Here is a 20,359-nt window from a genome sequence, read left to right as displayed (position 1 = left end):
AAAATTCAATTATTCCATTTTTTTGCCTTATAAATATTTTTTCTATATTTAATAAATTTTGTAAAATATATTTTAATCACATTTTCTAACAAGAAACGTAAAAATTCTGAATCAATATTAAACTTATCACGCACGATAATCCAAAAACGTAAGAATATTGGAAAAATATCAAAGTTATTGATATCAGTCACTATTAAAATAGCAGATATTTTTTTCACTTTTGTCTTAAATTCCTGATTATTATTTGTCACGTAGGGTTTCCCCCCCCCCTTAAGTCACGTGTTATTTTCCCTTCACAAGACACTATATGCAAAGCAGATTTCTGAAAAGAAAAGATGTATTTTATTTAATATTTTTACCTAACATTTTACGATATCTTTTACATAATTCTGAAAAGAATCGGTAAAAGATTTAAATTTATATTTAAAATGCTATTAATTTGAAGAAAGATGATAAATTTTTACATTGTTTAGGTTTAGAAATTAGGTTGCTTTGTTAAAAGGTTAGAAAAAGGAAAATATATCTGTTTTTTACGAATTTCAAGGGAGCTGACAGAAAATAAGAGAAATGCACAGTAGAACGAACACACATTTCAACACGGCGAAGGGCTTCTAAAATACATAGAACTATATATCTATCAAAATTTGAAGCTTAAAAGTAATTTGCTGAAAGAGCCATTAAAATCAATATACATAAAATATTTAATTAAACATTTTAGCAATCATTAATTCCATCGAACGTCGTTATTTAATAATAAGACAGAAAAGAAATCATATCGTATTTTCATGAAATTAAAAAAAAGCAGAAACTAAATGAAATAAAACAGCTCTCCCGATAAATATGCATAACAAAACAAACCCGCTTATAATTTAAAGTGTGAAGCAGGCAACCCATAAAAACAAGTAACAAAGGCACCGACGAGATTCGAACTCGTGACCTCCTGTTTACTAGACAGGCGCTTTAACCAACTAAGCCACGGCGCCCTTGAGAAAAAAAATTTTAAAATGCAAATTGTAATAATTACAAAGATTTCTATTGCAATTGGTATTCCGTACAAACATAACAAATAAGTGTTGTTTAATTAGGTAAGGCTACAATCTCCTTTTTAAACACAAATATGAACTATCACTTCACTTAACGATAGTTATTCCCAAAATATTCCTCGCAAATTGACATATACATAGAATTATACGAATTCAAATGATAAAAGTAGAAACAAAAATGCAGAAAAAAGAAGCAAAAGAAAATTGAGGGGAAAAAGTTATTATATGAAGTGACAATGTCAAAAAAAAAAAAAAAAAAAAAAAAAATGCTTGTAAGTAAAGTAAGTAATTATGAATCCGGCCTAACTTTTCGAACTTAATTGATTTTCTTTTAATAAATTCCGAAACTAGTTCAATTTTGAGGTCATCATGAAGTATTTTCCCTTCTGATGTGCGAGGGTGCATTAACAATCTTCATCAGATGTTTATTTTTAAAAACTTGCAACTTCTGAATGTTTTGGGCGGAAGTAGCCCCCCCCCCCAAATTTGGCAGCCATACATCAAACTGGTTTTAAAATAGCCTTGTGAAGCAAAAGCTTGAGCCTGATTCGATAGCTGTTGGAGCAATTAAGCTGTTGAACTTGGCACTCAGATTTATATTAATCGAATTGTTTGAGAGGATGAAAGGAAAGAGATAACGATATAGCTATTGCAGTTGTGATTGTATCACACTGTTTTCCCTCCAACCACATAAAGTATGAAAAGAAAAAGCAAAATTGGGTTCGGCCGGGATTTGAACCCGGGACCTCTCGCACCCTAAGCGAGAATCATACCCCTAGACCACCGAACCACACGAGATTTTACTACTTTACTAATCAAACTTGGTCGGATGAAACGACTGAAATAAATAGGTTAGTAGAATAATGCCATTCGTCTCCGAGAAATATTATTCACCTTCTTGCAAAGCAAAAGAAAACGTAAATCGTTTGCGGCAAACTGTTATCGAATTAAAAAAGAATGAAAGTTATTATTATTTTTTTTAAATTCCGTCATGGATAAAAAAAAAATAATAATAGTAGAATAAAAAAAATTATCACAATATCACCAGAATGAACTGAAATCGTTTGAAAAAAAAATTACATAAAACTTTATCCACAAAATTTTTGCAGTCATTCAGGATAAAATTGAATTTAATTAAAATTTTATTACTAAAATAAATGAAAAAATATTAAATTTAGTAAAAGTGCAAGGCCGGATTTTTCGTTTTTAATAATCAGCTTCCAAACGTTTATATCCTCTCAATTTTTTTGGAATAAAATCACACATTTCGATAATTCATATATTTATGTTTCAATAGCTTGCCACTTCCAATGTGTTATACTTGCAATATTAAAGTTTTAATTTTTGAGGGGTTCAGAGCTGAACCTGCAAAACAAGTGGGCATTTGATAGGTAAAATCATTGTTTGATAAATCTTAATTGCATATCATTATCAATATGCTGTATTTTTATTAATTTTTTAATTTATAATTTTGATGATTAGGAAAAACTAATTGTTACAAATTTTTATACTCCATGAAATTTTGCTGTGCACAAGTAATGTTATATCTTTAAATAGGCTACACATAAGAAATAATACACGTAGCTAAAATTCAACAAAAGCGTTACAAAAGCACGCTGAAAGTGCACTAAAGGTTATAGAATGACATGCTATCTATAAATGAGGAACTTTTTGATGTCACACGTACTATGGGAAAACAAACCCATCCAATATGGATCTAGTGCTATCAAATTTGGCACATAATTATTTCTTGGGATGTTAGAACATACTGAGAAAGGGCTTTTTTAAATTTAAATTAAATTTTGAATTGAAAACGGTTAAATCGTTTACATTTTACTACAATAACTTCGTTGTACATTATTTCACGAAATTCAGTTTCGCATCGCTTTAAAATTTAAAAAAACAAAAAAAAAACTTGCTTTTTATTGATATCTGTTTTATTCCTGTACAATTTTTATCTTAGTAAATTTTTCAACAATAGTTTTTATTATTTTAATTACTGGATTGATACTCACGCACGTTGTATCAATAATAAATACATTTGCTCTTATCTTTGCTATAGAATTAAAAGTAAATTAAAAATAAAATAACGATAGGTCAATTAAATCTAAAGCATTGTCATGTGACAATGTTTATGTTTCTAATCTTCCCTTTCCCGCCACACACGCATATGCCTACTTTCCCATACTCAGCATCCAAAAAGGAGATATAAATATAGAACAAATACGTTGTTAATTTTAAATTCAAACCATAATTTTAAGAAAAAAACAGCAGGAGTAATTAATAGCATGTCAAAAAGACGCACTTAAAAGTAAAAAGTTGGAGTCCTTTCTTCTGTTATGTTGTAAGAGTTATTTAACATTGGATAGCCTTTGGCAACAATTTGGAGAGGATTCACCAAATATTGTTTATGTTTCCTTTCAATTAAACTTTTATGCTTCATTTAATATTCATTATCTCTTCATGAAAATATTTCTCAGCATCAAATTGCGATAGAAATTACAGACGTGTTAGTTAATACCTTTATTCCTGGTCTACTCATTGTGTGTATGAATCATACTAATAGAATCAAGTCCCATGACACCATAGAACTGAAAACGTAGTTGTCCTGTTAATCTATTTTCTGACTTTTACAGTGTATTGTTATTTCATTTCCCAATTCATCAAGTAAATTAAACATATATACCAGAATTCCTTTTTTCTTAGCCTTCGACCGTGGCAAAAAATCATACAATTAATATACTTGGTCAAACAATGAAAATGGTTTGAATTTCAGCGCAACAATGTAATATGTTGTTGAAAATAAGGAAAAAAAAATTTTTTTTAAGAAATTGGCAAAATTGTTTGAATATTAAATTCGTTTCGTTGAAAAGACAATTTTTTAAAATTTTGAAACGATGTAAAAATCTTTTTAATGTGGTAATATTTTCAAATGTTATCACGGAAAAACATCAAAGCTCAATTGGATTTTTAATTAATTAAAATTTCAAAAAACTCTATCTGAGAAGCACATTCCTATCCAACAAGGTATATATATATGTGTGTGTGTGTGTGTGTGTGTGTGTGTGTGTGTGTGTGCGTGCGTGCGTGTGTGTGTGTGTGTGTGTGTGTGTGTGTGTGTGTGTGTGTGTGTGTGTGTGTGTGTGTGTGTGTGTGTGTTTCTAGTTTGACAGCTGCAAGTTAAATTATCTAGCTTGCAGAGCACTGAAATATAGAAACACGTACATTTGTCTTTTTTTTTTTAGGAAAGGTTAAAAATTCGTTTTTGAGCGTTCATCTGTCGTATTAAAAATTTGATTATGATAATCGAGTTCCTATTGGATGCTTATCAAATTTAGAGAAAATAATGATTAATTATAGAAAACAGTATATATATATATATATATATATATATATACATCACGTATTTGTTCATTTATTTTAACGCACATATTTGGAAAATTTATAAATATTTCCTAACTTTCATTTTCTTTAATTTCTAAATAAAGTACACATTATATAATGCTCAATTTACATAATGTTCAATAAATATATGACGATATTACTTTATCTTTAATGAAAAAAAAAAATATCGAAAATGTTCATTCGATTCTTGGGTACTATTATCGCCAAAAAAAACCAAAAAAAAAACAACACATGATATATTGAATAAAATTGCTAATTTAGGCCAAAATTTAATATTTTGTACCCTAATGCCATGCAAATCTTCTGGCATGGCGAGTTTATTACAGAGTATGCGAGAAAGTTTTGGGAAGTATTATAGTTTTTTGGAGTGCTCCCTATAGTTTGCTTATCAAAACACTAGTTAAAATAACCAATGAACTTAATTCAATTGAAAATTCTCAATTTAATACTTAGAGGCAATTTAGTACATCGGATGATGATAATTTTTTAATTAAAAGTCTATCTGTATACATATATACACTATAAAATAAGAAATGTCTGATTATTGCTCAAGATGGATAGAAAAAAGATAAGATTTTTCTAATTTTTTTGGTATTTTTTTTTAATTTTAAAATATAATTATGATTTTCAGTACTGTCCAAAAATAAAAAGAATATTACTTTGTAATTAATATGCATTAACATTATAAAATTTGTAATAATCATTTATTATGTATTTCATTATATATCTTTACATATTTTCCATTATAGAACTTTTAATTTTTAAGCTATTTAAAAAACGTATTTAATAAATTTAAAATGGCTTATCTTTCATTTCAGTTTTCAGCTTCATTTTAGCTCACCATTGGCACTTACACACGCAATATCAAGATAGCCTTAAAAAAATATATATTTTTTAGTTCCTACTTTAGCTTAGAAAAATTTTTTAGACATTTCTCCAGCGTATGCAATTTGCAGTTTTCATCGATCCAATTCATTGCTATTTAAAGACGATGCGGAATTTAACATGTCAATTAACCCACCATTAAATCCTATCCCCCCTTCCCCCCCTCTATTCTCCCCATAAGTAATCTGGAACTCCGAAATGTTCCCTGCCCATTTGCAGGAACAAATCCTCCAACCGGATTTCAATATCATTTGCATTTGGATTGTCAAAGGACTGGAATGCGAACCAACAAATGGTTAGCTTCTTTTCCTCGAGACGGGCCCCTCCCGAGATAAGGACCATTGGACAGAGACATATTGTGCCCAGATTTCCAATTGGACAAAGGAATGCATTCAGCCCCGCCCCTTTCTCCAACCTCTCGGAATCCTTGCTCCGGGGATGCGGATCTGTGCTTTGGTGGAGAGAGAGATGCAGGAGGCGCGGGATGAGGCTTGCGGCGACTTCAAATGGACATCGGAGCACGTGGAACCGAGTGAAGGTAAATTCGAAATTTGAGAGAAAATTTTTGTTTTGTGGCATAAAGGGCACACAAACTAATCTTTTCTGATTATCGAAAATTCAATTTATAGATTAAATTTTAAATAATGACTTTTTGCCTCTTGTCAAAGTTTCTCAAAATGTTTCGTTTAAAATAATACAAAAAGGTGCGCAAGTATTATTTCGTCTTAACATTATAACAAACTCTTTTGTCAGTTATTAAACTTTTTACACGCATTTAAAAAAATGTTAATAAGTCTAAAAAAAATTGTTTATTTTCTAATGTATTAATTAATGCATTAAATTTGTATTTCTAATGTATTATTGTAACTAGATATCTGCCGCATATTGTTGCGTAAACTAAACATCCATAGCGTAGACTTGCATTTTACCCTAAAGAGCATTTCCCTTTTTCAATTAGGGAAAATTTTTCAAGGTATTTACAGTATCTTTTTTTTATATCAAAAGTTTTTGACTTATAGCATTTTTACTGAAACGCTTGAGATTGTATTGTGTTTATTTATTTATTTTTTTTTCCTTTAAATGATTCTTGAGTTATAAAATATCATCTCAATACGAAAAAAATATCCAAAAACAATAATCCGAAAACAATAGCTAACAATCCTTTACCTTATGAAAATAGACTCTACTGCCATCAAGAAAGCTTTCTTAAAAAAATCAGTGAATTTATTTTAAAAAAATGAAAAACACACTTTGTTAGAGATTTTGATAATGGAGTTCTATGATAGCTATATATTTACATATTTTTAGAATTATTTTTTTTTGAAACTATCGCAAGAAGAAATACTGCATAAATTACACGGAAATATTTAAGTAAAGTAAATGTGTTTGATACAAATTTAGCTTATTGAAGGAATTAAGTTTTTTCAGGAAAAAGATTTAGTTTATTCAGATTTGGAAACAACCGAATTTTAATCTTAATCTTAATCATGTGATTTCCGCTTATACTCATCTTCATTTTTAATTTTCTTTTCTGTTACTTCACAATTTTGATGCGAAAGTCATTTTACCATCATCTTAAAATTAGAAAAACATTAATGATAATTAAAAGAAAATACGATAAAAGATATTTTAGAAAACTTCACTAAAATCTATTAAGTAAAGATTTTTTTTTCCATATCTATATTGGAAAAGGTTGAAAGAAAACTAAATTTCGTGGTCCTAACATTTTTTTTTTTCTGAATGACTCAACTTTTAATCGGGATCCACGTTTTAAGCTGCTTTGAATTAAAATATATTTATTTATTGTGATTATACTTATTTGTTTTAATAAATCTAGTTTCTTGATTTAAAAATACCATTCTTAGCATTTTTTTTATTTATTTAAACTTAAAGAGGGCATTAAAAGCATACATTAACGTAAACATTTCATGAATAATAAACTTACGCCCAAAATGGCGTTTATTCATTTTTTTTTAATTTGCTAAAGTGACATTTTCATCTGAAATATAGTTGTCCAAAATCGCAAGATTTAGCGAATTCAGAACATATTGTTACACATATGCTATCAACCTTTCAAAATTTTATAGATTTCTGTATCTAGAAGTCAATTTGTAATTCGTTATCGTTTGAATTATTCTCAAAACTAATACAAATAACTTCTAATAAAAAAATAGAACTTGATTGAAACTGACTTTTTCACATGGAAAAATAAATGACAAATAATAATAATAATAAGTAGAACTTTAGAGGTTTGAAAATTCCGATAGAAGTCCGATTGATTATTGTCTAATGCTCAAATTAATTTAAAATCTCGCTTTCATTCGCTGTATACAATGTGGGCGTGATATATATTCAATTATTTCGTTGTTGCTACTCGAATAATTGTATTGAATTTGCTTCCTTTCTTGTTTATGAATGGTTAATTGTGCATTTGTTCATCGATACTTCAATTTATCTATACTTGTTCATATATACTTGTGCAAATATTTATAAATTTAAAATTTTAAAAATGATTCCATTTCTTTATAATAAAATTATAAATAATTATTATAAAGAATTACTACAATTGAGTTATTCCATCGAAGCTTTGGCAATGGAGGTAATATGGATGATAATCATCATCAGTGGCAATGTGAATGATAATCATCATCCAAATTCGAGGTAACGGGAATTAACAATGGGTCATAACCGCGTACTACTGGATCTATCCCAAAGAGATACGTTCTCTTCATCAGAATGGAGATAAATTCACTTATCCGGCAACTTTCCTCACACGTCTTGTGGTGCTTCACCCCTTTGAAGAGAGGGAGGAACCGTGATTGAGTTAGGAAACGAAGATCATTTAACGACAGATCGTAAAAGAAATGATCGGCAATTACTTGAGTCTGACGAGTCTTAACTATTTCCCGTCAATAATGTAAATATTGTTTTGTAAAAAACTGATATGATATATTCGAATAAATAAGAAAAATAAAATTAATAATATCTTTGTTAAAATAAGGGCAATTAGCTCAAAAATTGTTCTCATGAATTTTAATCATTGTGAATTTTAATTATTTCCTTAAGTCTATTTTCTTAGTAAGTTTTTGTATATCAGGTACGAAGTTAGTCCTTCTTCGATTTAAGGTATGATTCCATGCTGATATAGATATTTTGACTCTTCACTTTGTATTTAATGGAATTCTTGTTGAACTGTTGCTTATATAAATACATAATACAATCGAGCATATTGACAACACTAACAGAACACAGATCTGGTATCAACACTAACAGAAAAAAACACTAAAAGAACGCGAATCTGTTATCAGAATGGACAGCTGCTGAAATTTAAAAAATGAAGCTCTCCTCAGAGTTTCGAAATACTGCAATGCAGTAGAAATCAGTTATTATGACAAAGCATAGTTATTAAGAAATTTCATCTTGAACTTATTATTAAAAAATTCTAATCGAGAAAAATTCAATAAAATTCAATTTGAGAGAATATTATTTTTTTATTTTATTTTTCTTAAAGCATAGCTTTTATTTTTATTTTCTTCTCTCTCTCTCTCTTTCTCTCACTCTGTATATATATATATATATATATATATATATATATATATATATATATATATATATATATACTCACTCTGTATATATATATATATATATATATATACAGAGTGAGAGAAAGAGAGAGAGAGAGAAGAAAATAAAAATAAAAGCTATGCTTTAAGAAAAATAAAATAAAAAAATAATATTCTCTCAAATAATATTCAAAGCTTTTCTCTTTTTTTTTTTTTTTTTTTCCTTTTCTTCTTCTTTTTTTTTTAATTATTTTTTTTGCTCAACACAGGTCTTTTGATTCACTACTATTTCACTTTCATCAACGTTTTGATATTCACCGAAAGAAAATTTATGTCTCATTATTATTGTTATTGTTCTTATTATTTTGCTTGCATGAGTGTTCCTCACATTTCATTTATTTCGTGAACATAATTTTGAAAAAAGACTTCAAGATTTTAAATTTGTACCGTAGTCCGATGAAAAGGAAGATATTTGATACAGCATTTTCTTTTATTAAGATATCTCATAAATTTCTTTTATTTTTGATACGAAAGAATACAGTATAATTGTTATTTAACGATGATTTATTACATTATATATGGACTTTTCTGCTCTATCATTTTCTTCCATTTATCAGGAAGCCTTATTATACCCTCTTTCTAAAATTGTTGTAGCTTACTTGCAAAATATTAATCCAAGTGGGTTTGTATATCCCTTGCGGATCAAAACCGTATTAAGTAGGAGAGAAATTTTTAATAACAGGGACGAGTAATGATCGCATGGAATCAGATATGGAGATGCTGAGAATGCGGTAGAAAGTCCCAGTCAATCTGAAATAGCTTCTTTCTTACAATCAATGTAACATGTGGTTTTGCTTTGTCGTGATTTAAAAAAATGAAGCCACGTTGGTTCACCAGTTCTGGCCATTTTTCTTCTAAAATGGCATTCAGTTTATCAAACTGATTGAAGTATTTCACAGAATTGATGGTTACATCTTCAGGAAGAAGCTTGTAGTCGATTGTACTTCTCCAGCTACACAAAGTGGGCCAGAGAACTTTGTTCAATAAAATCCGAGTTTCGTGACAAATGAAGGCTTATTATCCTTAAACCAAAAAAGGTGTTTTCGATTCATATTTTGATATAAAATCCAAGTTTGTGTGTCCATTACATCTCTCCCTGAAAAAAAAAAATTCTTTCAAATTGCCAAAGAAACAAGTCGCACTAAAGACGCGGTTCATCAGGTCGGTCTCCGTCATTAGGTGTGAAAGTCCAACTTTGCATCGCTTAATATATCCTATCCTAGTCAGGTGATTATGTAAAGTTGTCATGGGAATGTTAGTAGTTGTTCAACATTTCGCGTACACTTTATCGTGGATTTTCATCAATAGTGGCCTCTACAGTTTCCGTATACGCAGTTGCTAGGCACCGGGTTCTGTTCCAAATTTCAAATCAAAACTGTCAGAGTCTAAATCTTATAAGACAATTGCGGACAGTCGTAAAAGTCGCAGAACCATACATGCCGCCAAGCTTCCTTTAGCTATCCAGAGTGAATGATGTAGAAAAAAGTTTTAAAAGTGATTGTGTCACCAACGAAATGTATTTTAAAAGACCTCTGGGACGACTAAAAGCGATGCCCTAGGTGGCTAATAAATAAGGCTGCATGCCTATACAAATACAGCCAATTAAAGTCAGTCAAAAAAAACTTTTTTTAGGATATACACTAATACCAACTTCAACGTTATGCAATAGGAAGGACGTGTGACTCTCATCGTCAGATTTAACTTAACCAGATTCACGCAAGCAGAAGATGTTTGGTTCAAACAAGCGTTGGATCTGGAATTTTCTGGTTTGGAAACTCAATCCATGTCATCATGTTTCTTCTAAATCATGAAGCGATATGCAAAAATGTTTTTTCATGAAATTTAAACCAAATACCGCAAAATATATATCATCAAATAATCGTAATTAATGGATGAAATAATCTGGAACATATTTTTAAAAAGTGTGTCGAAGTGACACTTTTTAAATATCTATTAGAGTCGGATTTCAAAGCTACCACATTTTCAACGGTCTAATCAAGCTTGAGCTCAGAGCGACTGTTAATCCAAGTACGACTAAAAATTCATTGCTTTGATTTTATTTTTATTTTGAAACAAAAAAATTATTTAATTATAATTTTGAACACATAAAAAAATGTTAACATTTTATATTATATTACGTGAGACACACAATGTTTATATATATTTTATTTTATTAATTGAATTACTAAGCATATCATTACAATTTTTTACTAAAAAAACATAGAATAGAAATATACTTTTTTTAAATAAAGAAACTGCTAATTATGTAATATAACTGGGGCTCGGTAGAAAAACGAGCTGGTAAAAACAAGCCATTTTTGAAATGAGCACCAGTTTGAAAATTTGTTAGGTGCTAAATCAGGAAAAGCAGGCCGTTTCTTTAACTGCATCGCCCGTTTATTTTATTGAATTAATATTTATGTTGGAAAAATAGTATTTACTTTCCTAGTTGTGATTCTGTTGGCGAGCAAAATTATTTTTGTCCTTGGAACTCAAATTTGTAAATATGGTTATATAAACTTCAAATACATTTTACAAAACATCAGTAATTATTTATTTTCATATATTAGATATATACTAGTTTCTCCACAAAGACTGTGAACGCTATAGAAAGAATAATTTTGTGCGAAATTTTCAAAAAAATATAACTGCATTTAAATTCTTAATTCAAAATATAACAAATGAGTTAGTAACGAAGCTTTAAATATCAAAATTTGATTCATAATGTCGCCATTTCGGAAAACGCAATTACGTCTCTATTTAGATAAAATAGTTTAAAAATTACATTCATTTTCTTAATATCATATAAATTTTTTCACAAACCAAAGAACTACTTTATTCGTTTAGAAATCAACGGTAGATTTGTTACATGAAATATAATCACTCATTGAACATTTCAAGGCGACGGACTTGAACATTTTGCTATCGCAGATGGTGCGTAACATGAAGCTCCTCTTTAAATAATTTTTCCTTTTAGTTTCACATTTCAACAAACTTCGCTTTAAATTTAATCAATTAATAATAAATATTAGTTTAATTTTTTGTTTTTAAATTTGTGAAAAACATATTTCGTTTTTTAATATTATATCATGCAAAGAATGTGTAAAATAATAAATTTAATTATTAATAATTTTAAAAAAATAAAAAACAAAAATTATTATACAAATGAAAAATTAATTATTATGATTGATTACAGTTCAACAATAAATTTAAAATAAATGCAACAGATATTATTTTGACAGACATGTCCAAAGGAATATAAAGTAAGCAGTTAAATAAATAATTAATGTTTTAATACATTATAAATAACGAAATTAATTATAATTTTATTCTATTAATAATTTTAATAATAAGGTGTAATACATAGCTATCTTAATATTTTATAACCCAAAGAATTTATATTTTTTACAAATTTATTCATTTGTTGAATAATGCAAAAAAAAACATGCAACTTATTATTTCAACGGCACCATAGGCTAAAATCCGTTACTAATCCTACTAAAATGGCTGACTTTTTACTTCGAAAATACTTTCTTAGATGAAAAAATACAGTTATTTATGAACCAGAATTAATTTCTTCTGTACCAACTGTGTAAATTTTAGGATACTTACAAAATAAGTGCAAACACACATTATTATGAAATCTACTGTTAATTACATAACTGATATGATATTTTAAAACTCTCGTCACAAATTAATGCACATTAAGATTTGAAGTATCAGTTCATTGATTAACCTTATAAAAAGAATAAAATCAAGTGAGTGAAGTGTTTTCAGTAAAAAAATAAACGAAACATACTTATTCCAGTTTCCCCCGGAAATACGAATGAAAAGTTGGAAACATACCAAGTGTTTCCGATTTCATGCATCAGCTAGGCAACCCGTATAGGTCCCATGTGGTCTAGTGGTTAGGATTCCTGGCTTTCACCCAGGCGGCCCGGGTTCGATTCCCGGCATGGGAAGAATTTTTAGCATTTTCTCTCTTTTGCGATATCCTAACATTGCCTTTACAGATTAGTTTGCCTTTATCAAATTTTTCATTGTTTTTTTTCCCCCTTAAACTAGTTAAAAATTTATTTTCATAAACAAGTTTTTTTCTTATAAAAATTTAATTTTGTAATCAATTCTTCACTCATTGATGTGGTTGAGTTTTGAAAATTTGTATAGTTGCATGTTCTCGTTGACAATACGCTGTTTAAAAAAATTTGTATTAATCATAATGTATCAATATAATTATCTGTTAATCGATTAGAGAAATTTTTATGTCATACGAGTGATGCGCAGAGGTATTGTATTTGAAAAAAAAAATTGAATCCAAGATTTTTTGAATACTTTTGATAATGCATTATAAATTAAAGTTTAAGAAGTGAAAAGTGAATAATTTACTTTTATGGTTAAAAAAAGAATAGAAACTATAAAAAGTTAAATAGAAATAGGGGATAATTTAATCAAGAATAATTTAAATAGAGAAGAATTAACTTTTTAGCAAATTAATTTATTAATATTTTATTAAAATTATCCTATTTTTATTTTTATCCTATTTATTATCCTATTTTTATTTTTCTGAGAAAATTGTGTAAATTTTTACAAATAAGTGTAAGGAAATTAAAAATGTTTTTCAAACATTTAATTTTCATCCTAAAACTTTAACTTAATTCGCTAAAAAGAGTGATTTAATTTATTTGCATTTCTTCGTTATAAAAGAGCTTTCATCTCTAAATCAAGAATTAGAAATTAAATTAGTTTATTATTCAATTATTATATTATTTAAAACATACAGGAAAAAGGTAAAAACTTATAGTGAAACGAATATAAATCCAATGCCCACTCGAACACAAGTGGGGCGTGTTGTTAACTTGATTTGGAAGGGGGCGTTAAACATCTTCATTGAACAAAATAAAAATTTGTAGTTCTTTCGAGTTCTCTCTAATCATATAGCACAGTGAAATCATATATTGCACCTTCACCACCCAGCGCTTTCAAATCTTTATCCCTTGCACTTAATTTTTAGAAAAGGTCTAGTAACCTTTGACGATCACTTGGTCCTTTTTGCATTAATTACTACTCCTCTGGAATAATAATTGCTTCAATATTTTGTGCAATTTGGTTTTGATAATTTAGTCAGTAAAATATTTTTAAATTTCAAATTTTGATAGATATATATCTTATATCTCATATTTTAGAAACCTTATACTTTCCTGATCATTGTACAATGTAATTTCCTAATTTTCTAAACATTAAATTACATCACAATAAAGAGCGGTAACGTTTAAAAACGGCGGCACTTTAATAAAAATTCTTCATTACATCTTAATTCTGAAAATTAATTGCCAGTACAACACATAATTTAAAATTTTGAAACAAAATCATGGCTTATACTGGATTTTACTCAACATGGAAAATTAAGCCGAATTTTAATGTAACAAACAACAAAAAAACCAGATTGAAATATTAACATAAAAATAAAAACGATTTGGATTTCACTTCAATAATAAAATATATTGATGTAAAATATGCTCTCAATTATTAAAAAAAAAACATTAAAAATGTGAAGAGGGTGATTATATGGTAATTAAATTAGTATCATTAAGAAAGTAATTTTTTTTTTAATTTTAAGATGACATACAAATTATTCTTCTGCTGTAATGTTTTCAGAAAGTATGGTGAAAAACTTCAAAATTTCGACTAATTTTTAATTATTTAATTTTTTTTTAAAATGACTCTGAGGTGATCATTTTTACCTTTCAGAAAAGATATGTATGCCATTTAGTAGCAAATGTCAAAGGCTTAACCTGTAGAGCGCTAATACACTCACCCACACATGCACAAAAATATGAATCTTTATTTTTAGCAGCGATAGAGATAAAATTAATAGAACGTAAACTCATGCACGTAGGTGTAGATTTAATTATATCCAAAAAATGAAAACATTCACCTTTTCTAGAACCCTCTTTCCCCATTCTTATTTAGTTGCAATCAATTTAATTTAATCCTTTTACCAGGTAATCCAAAAGATAATGCTTTGAAAATGTTAAATCTCTTAAATTTTTTTAAATTTTTATAAATACGGGTTTCTTAAACTTTTCTTGTTTATGAACCCTGTTTCCTCCACCCGGGGTGTTCACAACCCCATTTTGGTCTCCAATATTTCATAGGAGATGCAGAAATGGAAAGGAAATTAAAATTATCATTTAAAATAAATAAAAGGAAATTAATTTTGAACAGTTTTTAAACAATCAATGCATTTTTAATCCCTTCAATAGTGGAGACTTTCTTTAAAAAATTACTATTTAATTAGCTTCTTTTCTTAGCCAAGCGGTAGCCTTTTGATGATTTATAAAAAAATAAATAAATAAGAAAATAAAATTTTCACTTTCTAACAATGACGACAGATGGCAGCAGTAACTCTTTTTTTTCTATGTACTTACGTACATATTTACATCGTTTCTACAGAGGAAAATAAATAATTTGTGTCCCTGGCATTTCAGAACTTTAAATAAAAGTGCGCTCTGTTTAGATTCGATGGCCGTAATATTGCTCTTCTATGCTCCATTTAAAATTGCAACCCATGCGGCAATTTTTCGCATCCGAGCAAGAAGTGTTTGTTCCGTCCCTTTATACTTTGAGAAAGAAGGTCTCAAAATCTATTGGATGTATATTGCAGAGAAAAGTTGACACGGCGAATTGACGACATTGGTTTAGAGAGGGGGGGGGGGGCTCCAAATAATGTCTACATCGAACTTCATATTATTAAAACTTTCTATAGCCTACTTCAAAACAATTGTTTAAAAGGATGATTCTTAGGAATAGCGATGACTCTCACTAAGGTTTTTCTTTTATACAAAATTGACACCTTTAACTATCATTTATTGCTTAATAATGATACCTGCATCTTGTCTAGACAGATTCATTCTGATTAGATGATTATTATCTATTTTTGGCAATGAAACGTAAACTAGTCGAAAAGTTGATCAAAAGGAACTTCTTCCAGGAAATTAATTTCACCTGGATGAAACGCGGATTTATTCAACCCAAAGAATGATTGAGTCGCACTTACTATTTTAATACAATTTCACCGCGAAAGCTCCAGTCATCTCCAAAATATATAGACAGGGGGCACCCGGGTTTGAACCGGGGACCTCTCGATCTGCAGTCGAATGCTCTACCACTGAGCTATACCCCCACACGTACCGAAAAATCAAATTTTACATGAAATATTTTATCTCTTACAGATTTTGAAATTTTAGAAAATTTATTGATGGGTAAAGTTTAACCGTTGATATGGATCTAGTCGCATTCTCTATCGATTTATAAATTTGTATATCTTTATTATCTATTAGTAATGTGATAAAGCTTGAGAAATTAACCACATGAATCGCCTGGGAATATAATGTTTTGCGTTGTAGCCTTCTTTGTCTTTATTGGTTATTTAAAAATATTTTTTTTCTGTCTTACGTCTGAACTCTTCTTACTGAAAATAGAGTTCTGCGACATTCGTAACTTTTTTCCCCTATTATACCTCGTTAGCAATGCATTATCTATAAAAGAGAAATTCCTTTATGTTAGGCTAAGTCTTGGCATTCTGCAGGGGTATAGCTCAGTGGTAGAGCATTCGACTGCAGATCGAGAGGTCCCCGGTTCAAACCCGGGTGCCCCCTATTGTGTTCATTTTGGAAATATTTGGAAATTTCATATGAGGCGCTGTTGAAATAGCAGGTGTGATTAAATTATTTCCGCGAATAACTAACTCTGCTTTTCATGCAGGAAAAAAACTTTCCTTGTTAAACACTTGATTTTCTTTCCGTTTAATTACCAGAGAGAATAATCATCATCTTATCAAAAATAGTTTATAGAAAATATCAAGTAACATATAAAAATTTTATCAATTTTGCGTAAAAGAACCTGGCAGAGAGTTATTCCTAAATTTATATTTCTATTCTATTCTAGACAGACAACAAATAAATTTAAATTTATTTGTTGTCTGTCTAGAATAGACTGTGGCAGGCTGTGACAATATCAGAAACATACATTATCTTGATTCTTCCCGTTGTTCATATTCATCGTGTCGATTTCGCTCTGCGATGTACTTCTAATAGATTTTGAAACTCTCTGCCACAAAATTTCAAAACACGAAGTGAGCAACTTTAGCTCTGGAAAATCGTCACAAAGGTTTCAATCTTAAAAGTAGCAGAGAAAAACAATATTAGGATTAACGGATTTTCGGATTTTCAGAACATTTTTACTTTTTGATATATATGGTGTATAGAGGAAGTATTGTAATCGACCTCGAGATTTTGACGAATCTCCACGTTTCAGACCTCACTGGGTGGGATAAACACATTTTTGGGAATACGCCTGTGAACATGATAACTCAAAATCACCCTAATCTAGGCAGTTGAAATTTGGTATACGGAATTACAAAGAAATTTGTAGATTGCTATCAAATTTTCAACGCAATTCATTCTCAAGAAATTTGATCTGGCAGTTCGAGTACAAGTGAACTCGATAATATCAAAAAACATAGAGCTGGATAGATAAAACTTGGTATTTGATTTGGAGTTTAATATCTGAAATACAGATTCTTATAAAACTTTAAACAAATCTATTAAAGGCTTGACCATCTGTTTGTCTGTACTTTTATAAGCATGCAAACGCAGTATTTCTTAGAGGTAGTGATTTAAATCAATGAAATTCGATATTTTATCGTATGGCTACATCTAAGTTTCGTGACAGATTTTAATTTCAATTGTTCGGCAAAAAAGATGTCCAAAATGCCTACTCGCACGATAGATTCGGTAAAAATGAGCCAAAGTTCTATATTTCGTAGCTATTGTTCACCAATGCCATACAAGATGCTCACCAGCTTACCCAATTTCAGTCTCTTTTTAAAGAGGGAAGGAAATACGATCTTTATTGAAGAGCATGCGAGAAAGTTTCGGCGAGACCACTGCCTCTGGCTGTTTAAGCAATCGAATGGCCAACCGCTGAGTTAAGACTCCATGCAAAAACATGCATTTGACTTCATATAAAAATTTATATTTTATAGATCTTGACATCCTAGAAAAACTACTGATAACATAAACTCAACTGTTCAATACGGATTTATACGCATTCTTTGCCTATAAATCAATTCGTGCTTATTTAATATTAGTTATCAAAGAGTTAAAATTTTGGAAGATAGTCATGTGGACGTCGATGCATTTTTAAATATTTCACTCATTTGACTGCTTTTATGCTGCTGACATAACATATATTATAAGCATCTAAAGTAGTCGAGTAAAGTTTTGTACAAGAATACTTGTCGATTATGTAAACAACATAATTATTTTACATTAAAATTAGTAATTAATGGCTTTTAAGAGAAGAATACCTAAAAACTCACTAACCTCGGTTCAAAAATAGAAACGATTGAGGAATCTTGGTCGAACAAAAATAAAATAAATTTTTAAAAAATATTTTTCATTTTAAAATAGATAAACAACATCACACATCAAATCGTATAACGTAATAAATTGTTTTCTTCTATTTTCCTTTCCTTTTTTTAAAAATAGAAATCATGAATTGTAAGTACTTTCGTAAAAAATAGAATCAATGCAGATAAATAGAATGAGTTTTCATACTCTAGAAGTAACTTAATATATCAGGGCCGTATTATGAGAGCCTAAGCAGTATAGAAAGGGGGAAATGTGTCTCGTGTTATTTTATATTATCCTATTAGAAAATGAAGAATTATGCGAGAGAAAATGAATTCATTCAAATATATTTCTATGCTTAGAAAAACATGAATTTCGGGAAGTTTTATTAAATTGTACTATTTAAAGTATCCTGTTTCAAAATTAAAATAAACTGAAACTAATTAATATAAATTTAAAGGATATTCGAACCAGCAGCGAAAAATATCATAGCATGATAATATTTGTTGTATCGCCATCTTTATTCTATTTCTAAAATTTTCTTTTAATTATATAGCAGCAATAATGCACGCGCACACACAAATAATTTAATATCGAAACAACGAATGCTTAATATAAAGACAATAACTAAAGCAATAAAAAGCATTGCTTTAAAATATCCAAATGCAAAAAATAAAAATGTTTTTAAATTTTATTAAAAATTGATAAGAAATTGTACGGAGATAAAATAAGCATCAATGAAAAGCTAACTTTTTGACTTTTAAAATAGTGCAAAAATCATTTTTTCTGCATTCTGAAATTTAACTCGATTAACATTCAATTAATTAGATATCTAATTAAAATTTTGAGAAACCCTTGGTTAATGACCCTCTACTATCTATGGTGTAATAACGTGTTGAAATTGAGGATCTTCACTATAAATAATTTTGAACAATTTTTTCATGCAATTATTTTATGAAATTTACAATTATTCAAAATTCAGTCTTGTGGAAGACATTATCATGCTTCAATTCATCAATCTATAATACTGAATATTTATTCAAATAGCATAATTTGAAATAATAGAATAATTCTGCGCAATGAAAAATCTAAGATTGTTAAGTTATGCTCTATGAAAATAATATTATCAGAAATGCCATGTTATTGGAGTGCTTTCCCTAATTTTTGGAATTGAATATTAGAATGCCGTCGTGCAGAAGCAGATTCTCTAAATAATGAAACAGAATCTTTTTTTTTTTTTTTTTTTTGTTAACTTGTTTTTTTCTGTAGTATCTCATCTATTTTAATGGATTGAAAATTCATAGCAGCTATTTTAAGAGTATTATTATTATTATGTCCGCTACCAACGACTTACTTCTGAAATTATTTCATTTATTTGAAATATAAATTCCAAATGTAAATATATTCAAGCATTTTTTAAACATCTTTCAAGGGACTGATGTGAAAGGTCGCATAAACGATCAGCCATAATCAAAATTTGATAAAAATGTCTTTATTGCAAATGAACACAATAAATAAAAATTCATTCAAAAGAAATAATATAAATTTTAAAGACATTATTAATATATTACACATACTAAGCGTCGGGTTATTAAATAGACCCTGAAATTTCGGTATATTCTTTAGCGATATTTTGTGATTATATTAATTTTATACTTTCATTTAATTTACAATGGTATGCATCCAAACTATTTATTCAAATCAAATATAGATTAAAGGCTAAAACGTTATTCTAATATTCTTATTACATTATTATTACAGATTCCTAGTTATTTTTACAATTTTTATATTATTTTATTTTAAAATTAAAAAAATATAACTTGCTGTGTGTATGTGTGTGTGTGTGTTAAATGTGCAATTTTATAACTAGGCAGAATTTAGACTACGACTCAAAGAGGTTTTTTTTTTTATCGTTTTGTTTACCTTTTACCCTTTTACTATTAATCCGTCTGTGTAAGTTTCATCTAATGTGCCGTTTTCGAAGGAATTA

General features: G+C 28.7%; 5 non-coding genes across 5 annotated transcripts; 2 read left to right on the top strand and 3 right to left on the bottom strand.

The window, feature by feature from the left end:
• Nucleotides 1–909: 909 nt before the first annotated feature.
• On the bottom strand, nt 910–983 carry Trnat-agu (transfer RNA threonine (anticodon AGU)). The gene has a single exon. It is a non-coding gene; the product is annotated as a tRNA-Thr (tRNA).
• A 778-nt stretch (nt 984–1,761) lies between these two features.
• Trnap-agg (transfer RNA proline (anticodon AGG)) lies at nt 1,762–1,833 on the bottom strand. The gene has a single exon. It is a non-coding gene; the product is annotated as a tRNA-Pro (tRNA).
• An 11,013-nt stretch (nt 1,834–12,846) lies between these two features.
• Nucleotides 12,847–12,918, top strand: Trnae-uuc (transfer RNA glutamic acid (anticodon UUC)). Its single transcript has one exon. It is a non-coding gene; the product is annotated as a tRNA-Glu (tRNA).
• A 3,149-nt stretch (nt 12,919–16,067) lies between these two features.
• On the bottom strand, nt 16,068–16,139 carry Trnac-gca (transfer RNA cysteine (anticodon GCA)). Its single transcript has one exon. It is a non-coding gene; the product is annotated as a tRNA-Cys (tRNA).
• Nucleotides 16,140–16,542: 403 nt separating this feature from the next.
• Nucleotides 16,543–16,614, top strand: Trnac-gca (transfer RNA cysteine (anticodon GCA)). Its single transcript has one exon. It is a non-coding gene; the product is annotated as a tRNA-Cys (tRNA).
• Nucleotides 16,615–20,359: the final 3,745 nt, after the last annotated feature.

The sequence above is a fragment of the Argiope bruennichi genome, chromosome 6 (genome assembly GCF_947563725.1).
Source record: "Argiope bruennichi chromosome 6, qqArgBrue1.1, whole genome shotgun sequence".
Classification (NCBI taxonomy): Eukaryota; Metazoa; Arthropoda; class Arachnida; order Araneae; family Araneidae; genus Argiope; species Argiope bruennichi.
Note: the sequence above shows the minus strand (reverse complement) of the source record. Positions and strands in the feature narration are given on the sequence as shown.